Raw genomic sequence first — 8496 nt, 5'->3', positions numbered from 1 at the left:
TGCTGGCAACTTCCGGACAATAGAACTACATAAAATGTGCAATGTTAAAACTTTCGGAATTGCTACCCAGGTTCAGGACACAATTATTTCACAACACAACATTGTTGGTAGCCCAGGTGTAGCTTGGCAATACATATAGTTTTTTTGTAATTTATTTTTATTTCATCTGAAAATACACCAAGTATATATTGTGATACATAATTATATAATTAATTCATAATACATATAATGATATTAAATTTTTCAATAACAGTCTAAAATTAAAAAGTTAGTTATGCTAATTGTTCTAAATTTTCTACTGGATCATACACATCCTTTATCACTCTGGATTAGAATACCTGAATATGCTGATAAGGTTACTGATTGCATCAGCTCTCTCCCATAGCCACATGCATCACTGCCTATACAGTGATGTAAAACATGAGAGGTACCAGGAGAGGCCACCAGAGATCATTAACAGATAACATATTGGACAACATGTTGGACAGAGTCACATAATAAATGTCAACCTAAGTCAAGGGGAGATAATTCAAATACAATCAAACAAAAACTAGTATATCAATATATATATATAACAATAGCAATAAACATAGATAGTACTTTTAAGATGCACACAAATCACTGTCCAGTTGTGATGTGCATCAACATATTATTAATTCTACATGAACTATTATAAAGCCTTAAGTAAGTACATAAATAGAAAGATCTCTCCTCAAATGTGAACTAAGTTTTTAATTAATTCCCATTTACTATCAAATTTCTCTCTTGCTCTAGGGGATCTGTAAAAGGAGGTAGATATTTTTTCTATTCGGTAGGAATTTTTAATCATAGCTATGACACCTTTAAGAGTCGGTAATTAAGTATTAAAGCGACATGTATAAATATAATATTTAACTAGAATAGTGAATAAGTTTAGGGAAATATCCCAAGACTCTGACCCAAGAACAATATTTTCCACATTAAGAATTAAAGTTAAATTATTTTCAACTAGAAAAAGTGCTGCAATTTCTAACCACAAATTTCTAACTAGCATACATTCCCAGAAAAAGGTGACTTATAGTTTCTTTAGTTTCATTACAGAAACTACATAAGTTAGTTTCTTTTAACCCGTATTTCTGCAATAATGCATTTGTAGCGAGAGTTCTATGTAAAATCTTAAACTGGAACATACTAAATTTGTTGTTTTTAGTGCAACAAAAGGGTAAACTATAAAAGAAATCCCAATTTTCTATATGAGTGCCTAGTTCCTTACACATTTTGTCTTCTTGTTTTGTAGGACGTTCTGTATACATTGACAAGAATTTTTTATAAAAGAACTGACATGACTTTTTATTGTTTTTTATAAATTCAAATTTATCGTTAGATATGTGAGTAATTTTCTCTGAAGTAGTGATTAAATTTTTCCAGTCTTTTGGTATCATATGCAGCAAAGAATGGTATTCCAAGAAATTAATATTAAGATTATATTTTTCGCAGAATTCTTTTAAAGTAAAAAAATTACTGTTTTCATCAAGTAAATCACCTATAAAGAAAACTCCTGATTCAACCCACCTCTGGTAAAAGACAGTTTTATTATTAATTTTCAAACTCTTGTTTAGCAATATGGATTGTTTCATGATCCCTTCAGCAGTGCCATTAGTGACAGTGTTTAGGATATTCCAGTTTAGTAAAATATCTTTCCAGAAATTATTAAAATTTGAAGAAATCTGTTGGATACCATCAGGGGTCATCAACCATATTTTGTCTGCTCCTAATCTGTTGTATTGATCTATTAACAATGTTTTCCATGGGGATATATTCAAGGGGTCTAAAAGTTTATTTATCCATGTCATCTTTAATGAATAACAAAAGGATCTTATATCTGGCATTTTCAACCCCCCATTTTCAAATAACCCTATCATAACTTTTCTTTTAATCTTGTCTGGTTTTCCTGACCACAAGAAACTAAAAAAAATATTTTGAATTTCTTTTATTTTATCATCCGGAGGATTTGGCAAAACTGTCAATGATTGAATTAGAATAGGTAGAGCTAGTGATTTAATGACAGTGATCTTTCCCATATATGTGAAATCTCTATAAACCCAGGAATTTAGCAGGCTCTGTATTTTTTTTATTTTTTCTTCAAAATTTACAAGCGTTTTATTTTCACTGAACAGATCAAATTTTATTCCTAAAAGTTTAAATTTTCCTGAATGATTCCAGTTCAAATTTCTTGTAGTTGTTAGTTTATCCCTTGAGTGAATCTTTGACCCAATCCATATGGCTTCTGTTTTATCAAAATTAGCCCTAAGTCCCGCACACTCAGAAATTTTTTCTAAAGTATATAAACATTTATCTAAAGATTTCTCATCCTCGTCTAGTAAGAGACATGAGTCATCTGCATACTGGCTTAGTAGATACACAGAATCATTTATTTTCATACCATTTATATCTGGGTTATTTTTAAGTGCAGCACTCATAAGCTCTAAAGATAATATAAAGAGATATGGAGATAGAGGATCACCTTGTCTAACACCCCGACCAATATTTAAAAATTGAGAGCAATGTCCATTATTTATAATACAGCTCTGAGATTCTGAATATAAGGTCTTGACCCATCTACACAAAATAGGACCAAATCCTAGAAAAGACAAAGCCAAGTATATAAATGACCACTCAAGAGTATCAAAAGCTTTCTCAAAGTCTAATAAAAGTAAAAGACCTGGTAGATTATCATCTTCTGCCTTTTCCATAATGTCAAAAATAAGCCTGGTACATTCTCCAATATACCTCCCCTTTATGAAACCTTGCTGTGTTTCACTAATTATATCCCCAAGAAAAGGTTTTATTCTATTTGCTAATGCAGCTGATGCAATTTTTGTATCAACATTTAATAAAGTGATAGGTCTCCAGTTTTTTAATTGAAATTTTGATTTACCCTCTTTTGGAATGCATGTTATTACTCCTTGTTTCTGACTAACGGAAAAAGATCCAGTTTCTAAGCTATAATTAAAAGATTTTATAATAAACTCATGGAGGTCTATCCAAAAAAATTTATAAAATTCTGTTGTAAATCCATCCATTCCTGGAGATTTACCATTTTTTATATTTTTCAATGTTTTTAAGCATTCAATAGTATTCAAATTACCCTCTGCCTGTAACCTCTGTTCATCAGAAAGTTTGCGGATAAAAGGATTATTTTCATCAAAAAATAGATTTGTATGTTCTTGATGAAGAATAGGATTTGTTGAGGAGTACAGTTTTTCATAAAATGATTTTTGTTCTTCTAAAATTTCACTTTGGTTAAAAATTTCCTCCCCATTATCTTTAATTAATTTTGGAATTATCTTTTCATTATAATTTCATTTTTCAAGATTACAAAAAAAGTTAGTGCATTTTTCACCTTCTGCTACCCATCTTGCCTTTGCTCTTGCCATAATACCTGTTACTATTTTCTCTCTTTGGTGAACAAGTTCATTTTCTAAAATTTTAATTTCTGAATTTAATAATTCTGAGGGGTCTATTTCATAATTTTCAAGTAATTTAGCTAGCTTGAGTTCTAAATCATTTTCAGTTTTTGTGTTTTTCTTTTTTATATAACTGGCATATGATATTGTTTTCCCTCTTATCATACATTTTAAGAGTTCCCAAAACATGTGTGGGTTTACTGATAATTCTGTTTCTAGGTCATTCCCAGGCAGAGAGTATTGATTTATAGTTTCCCTAATGCAATTTTTTATTTCAGTTACATATACCATATCATGTAGTTAGCTATTATTAAACTTCCATGTGCCTTTACCTTTAATTTGATTGTAAAACTGTAAGGTAAGGTACACTGGAGAATGATCAGACCTGTAACTTATATCCATGTCTACATTTTTTACAAATGGTTCAAGATCAGATGAAATCAAAAAGTAATCCAAACGGCTTTGCTTAAGCCCAAGACCACGCCATGTAAATTTTTTTGTATCTGGATTTAATGCTCGCCATATATCAACAAGGTCCAGGGACTCTATCATATCTAAAATTTTATCATGTGCTCTTATATTGTTTTTAGCACTATAATTTGAGGTATCCTTATCAAAGTCTTGCACCACATTCCAGTCTCCAGCCATAATTATGGAGCTATTTTTTATACCATATACTAGACCTTTCATATTTTCAAAAAAAGTTGGAGAGTCCCCATTGGGACCATATATTGCAACAAGAGAAAGTCGATAATCTTGAATGGTCATATCTAGATTGATAAAATTGCCTTCCTGATCCTTTTTTTCTTGGTGAATAGTAAATGTAAAACTATTTTTTATTAGAATTGCTACCCCTCTTGAGCGGCTGGAACCAGAGCTAAAGAATGCCTTATACCCCACTCATGTGCCCACTGCTTTTCTTTTTCTTTAGTACAATGTGTATCTGTTAATATAATTATATCATATCTTTTCCTATATCTTGAAAAAAATCTCTTCTTTTCACCTCCTCTGACAGACCCCTACAGTTAAGAGATCCTATTTTCAAACTAGTCATTTACCAAACAGTTCAATAGGTGTGATATGTAACTCTATCCAACAGTCAAATGTTTTAAGTATACTATGATGGTATGTCATTCCTGATTTTTTAACATACTGACAAATAAAGAATATCATACATTTAGACATCTGTAAAAAATATATAAAGTAAATAAGATCACAATAAGCTTGGTAGCAATTCAGGGTTTTCAAAATAATAACTCCCCGCCCTTTTGAATTCCCTCCCTTTTTACTCCCCCCCCCTTCCGGGTCATTATAAATAGTAACTAAATTTGCAAGACCATGAATAAGTTGTTCAAATTCATTAAGTAATAGTTAAGGTCCTGGTATAGTAAGAATTTTGATAACAGATCTGCAGGTAAATCATTTTCTGTAGAAAACTATATAGCCAAAATTAATTAAACATATATACAATTCCCCTAAATCCCTAATATTGTTGGTATAACATAACACAAAATTCACTTTATAATGAATGTGCAAATTTTACAAGCCCCTTAAGCATTTGTTAAGGCCATGATTTAATAACTTTTAAACTAAACAGTGAATTTTTGACAAAGCAAATACATGTAAAATATGGACAATACACACATGTAAACAGAACTTTACTACTACTCGTCATGCATGAGCAACAAACAGTTAAATAAATCATAAGCATAACATGCAGCAAGCAAATAAACATATCAAGCAACATGCTATCACAAAAACAAAGCTTAAACTAAAACAGCAGAAGCAGAATGCAGTAAACAGCTCAGCATTTTGTCAACATGAAAACACAAGATAAATAATGCATTTAAGCATCAAAAGCAGTCAGTATGCTCAACTTTGGTCTAAGCTGCCATTTAATGTAGGAGTTGATTTTGAGAAAGTTCTAAATGTTTCTAGTTCCTTAAAACTATATATTATGGTTTTGCAGTTCACTCCAAAATTGGTAGCATAATGCGTAAATAAACGGAGACCATATCTTGTTACCTAGATTAAGTTTTATCCGTAATCTGATTGTATCTAAAACAAATAGATATTTTTCTGTTTATTATAGTATTGAACAAATCATATAAATATAATTAACACTTATTGTATGAATTCGGGATCTGAAATTTGAAAAAAATAAATAAATCAAAAGATGCATGTGTAGGACTTAGGTGGAAGTGTAAACCCTGTTCTCATTGTTTTTACCTGTAAACAGCACTTATGTGACGAGACTTGTCATATATATATAGTTGGTTTTGATCTTTTTATGATATAATCAACCTATTCAGGTTCATTTTCATTTCATTGACACTATTATCAAATTATTACCTTTTCAATATGTCTCCGATAAATTCGTTCAGCCATTTTGAATCTCGTCATGGCGATATGCATTTCAAAAACAGATATCAGACAACATGCAGTTTTTTGTAAATAGCCGTTTACCTAGCTGAACAGCTAGTCATGCTTTACATGTGTTGAAAACAGGTTCTATTGTAATTATGATGTTTTCATTTTTTGTATCCAGAATTCGTGTATTTGGTTTTGATGTTATATTTGTTATTCTCATCGGATTTTGTCTAATGCTTTCTGCGTGTGTTACATTTTTATGTTGTGTCGTTGTTCTCCTTTTAAATTTAATGTGTTTCCCTCAGTTTAAGTTTGTTACCCCGATGTTGTTTTTAGTCCATGGATTTACGAGTTTTGAACAGCGGTATACTACTGTTGCCTGTATTTAAATGATAAAACAGAATTAAATTTTGCAAACTGATAAAGAATGTAATATTTTGGTTAAATAATGTAACATAAATGTCGCCAAACATTCTGTGTTTATTTATTAAATGGTGATGAAAGATATCAAAGGGACATTAAATCTCACAAGTAAAAATAATGACAACGCCGTTGAAAAAAAGGAAAAGGACAAAAATTAATATATAAAGCATAAAATAGAAAACAGACGTTTGAGCAACACGAACTACACCAAAACCTAGGGGTCATATCAGTTGTTCAAGAACGGTAAATAAAGGCAACAGTAGTATAGCGCTGTTCAAAACTCATAAATTCATGGACAAAAAACAAAATCGGGGTAACACACTAAAACTGAGGGAAACGCATTAAATAGAAGAGGAGAACAACGACACAACATTAAATGTAACACACACAGAAACAGACTAAGAATTAAACAAAATCCTATGAGAATAAAAAATATAACATATATAACATCAAAACCAAATAGATGAATTTGGGATAGATAAGTACCGTGACACGTCTGATAATAATGTGAATTCACACTCAAAAATAAGAGAAAACAAACGACACAACGGAAACACAACGTTAAAATGTAACACACACAGAAACGAACTATAATATAACAATGGCCATATTCCTGACTTGGTACAGGACATTTTTAAAGGCAAAAATGGTGGGTTCAACCTGGTTTTGTTGCATGCCAAACCTCCCTCCTTTATGGCCACGTGAAATATAAAATTAAAATGACAACACAACATTACAGGACTACAACATAAATAAATAGGAACACAATGGACAAAGAAACAAACGAATAATAGCTAACAAAAATCAACAAGTTTAAAATTTTAACACGCCAGAAGTGCATTTTGTCCAAACAAGACTTACTAGTGAAGCCCAGATACAAAAGTTTAAAAGCCGAAACAAGTACAAAGTTGAACAGCATCGAGGACCTAAAGTTCAAAAACGGCCAGGTTTTTCAGGTACCAAAACATCCCTATTATTTTCAATAATTTTTACTTTTGCAAACAGTAAATTTTATAAAATGACTATACAAAAGATATACATGATAAAACTGAAGTATTTACTAATTACAAGAAACAACTGAAAAACATTACATAACCCGACAAAATGCAACACAAAAAATAGACAAATCCGAATAAGTGAAAACCTCAACGCCAAGTGACGTCGACGTCACATTTGAATTTGTAAAACAGATCATCAAAAAATGAAAAATGACGTCACATTTGAATGAATAAGATAGAATTAGGATTGATTTAAGATTATATTTGAACTAAATACTGATATTACATTTAATAACAATGCACATTTCAATACTTCTTAATAGCAAACTAAGGTATCAATTAACTATATTAATTGCTAAGTTCGGTTTGTTTTGAATCTAACTTCAAACGTAAAATATCGTACAGATTACGTTGAAATCAAATCTAATAAATGAAGGCGGTGATTAATTTTCTTTACCATAACAAATGAATATAATAGAAAAGACGTCAACATATTGACAAAATCCGATGAGAATTACAAATATAACATTAAACATTTAAACTAAATACATGAATTTGGGATAGATAAGTACCGTAACACGTCTTAATAGTAATGCGAATTCACACTCAGCAAAACGGTCACAATCGGGATAATTCACGTTTGGTAATTAAAAGATAAGACGACGTAATGACAAACCACAATCTTCCATGTGGTAAAAATGTCCTTAGCTAGTTTGGTCAAAGACACATCGTATGGATCCACCAATTCGTGATGGTGTCCATAAAATTTACGGAGTGTCAATTTTAATCTGTCCTCATAACTTTGTTGGAGCTGTTTCTGCATATGGAGCACACTCCTGTATATGAAGTCCGTATAGTGTGAACAAGCACTAGAATAACGTATCAATTGTGATATGTAAATACCATACGAAGCGGCAGAGGGTATGTTACTGCTGAGAAATGGGAAATTGATAATTGGGAAGTTGAAATCGTCCCGTTTATCATAGATTTTCGTGTGAAAACGTCCATCTGCATCAATAAGCAAATCCATATCAAATATGAAAAGCGTTTGAACAACCAGTGGCATCCATACCCTGGTTGTCAAAAGACTTAACATACAGAAAATAAAAGTTCACAAAATCAGAAATATATCAGCGCGCTCACATGGTAATGACGAAAGTGTACATACGAAAGAGGAAGTAACGAGTCCTCACTATCAAAGAAATGTACATGAAAATTTCAAGAAACGAACATCTTGTTCATCATTAATTGAACGAGTA

This window comes from Mytilus edulis, chromosome 6, assembly GCF_963676685.1.
Source record: "Mytilus edulis chromosome 6, xbMytEdul2.2, whole genome shotgun sequence".
NCBI lineage: Eukaryota > Metazoa > Mollusca > Bivalvia > Mytilida > Mytilidae > Mytilus > Mytilus edulis.
The sequence above is the reverse complement of the archived record's forward strand: the minus strand, read 5'-3'. Positions refer to the sequence as shown.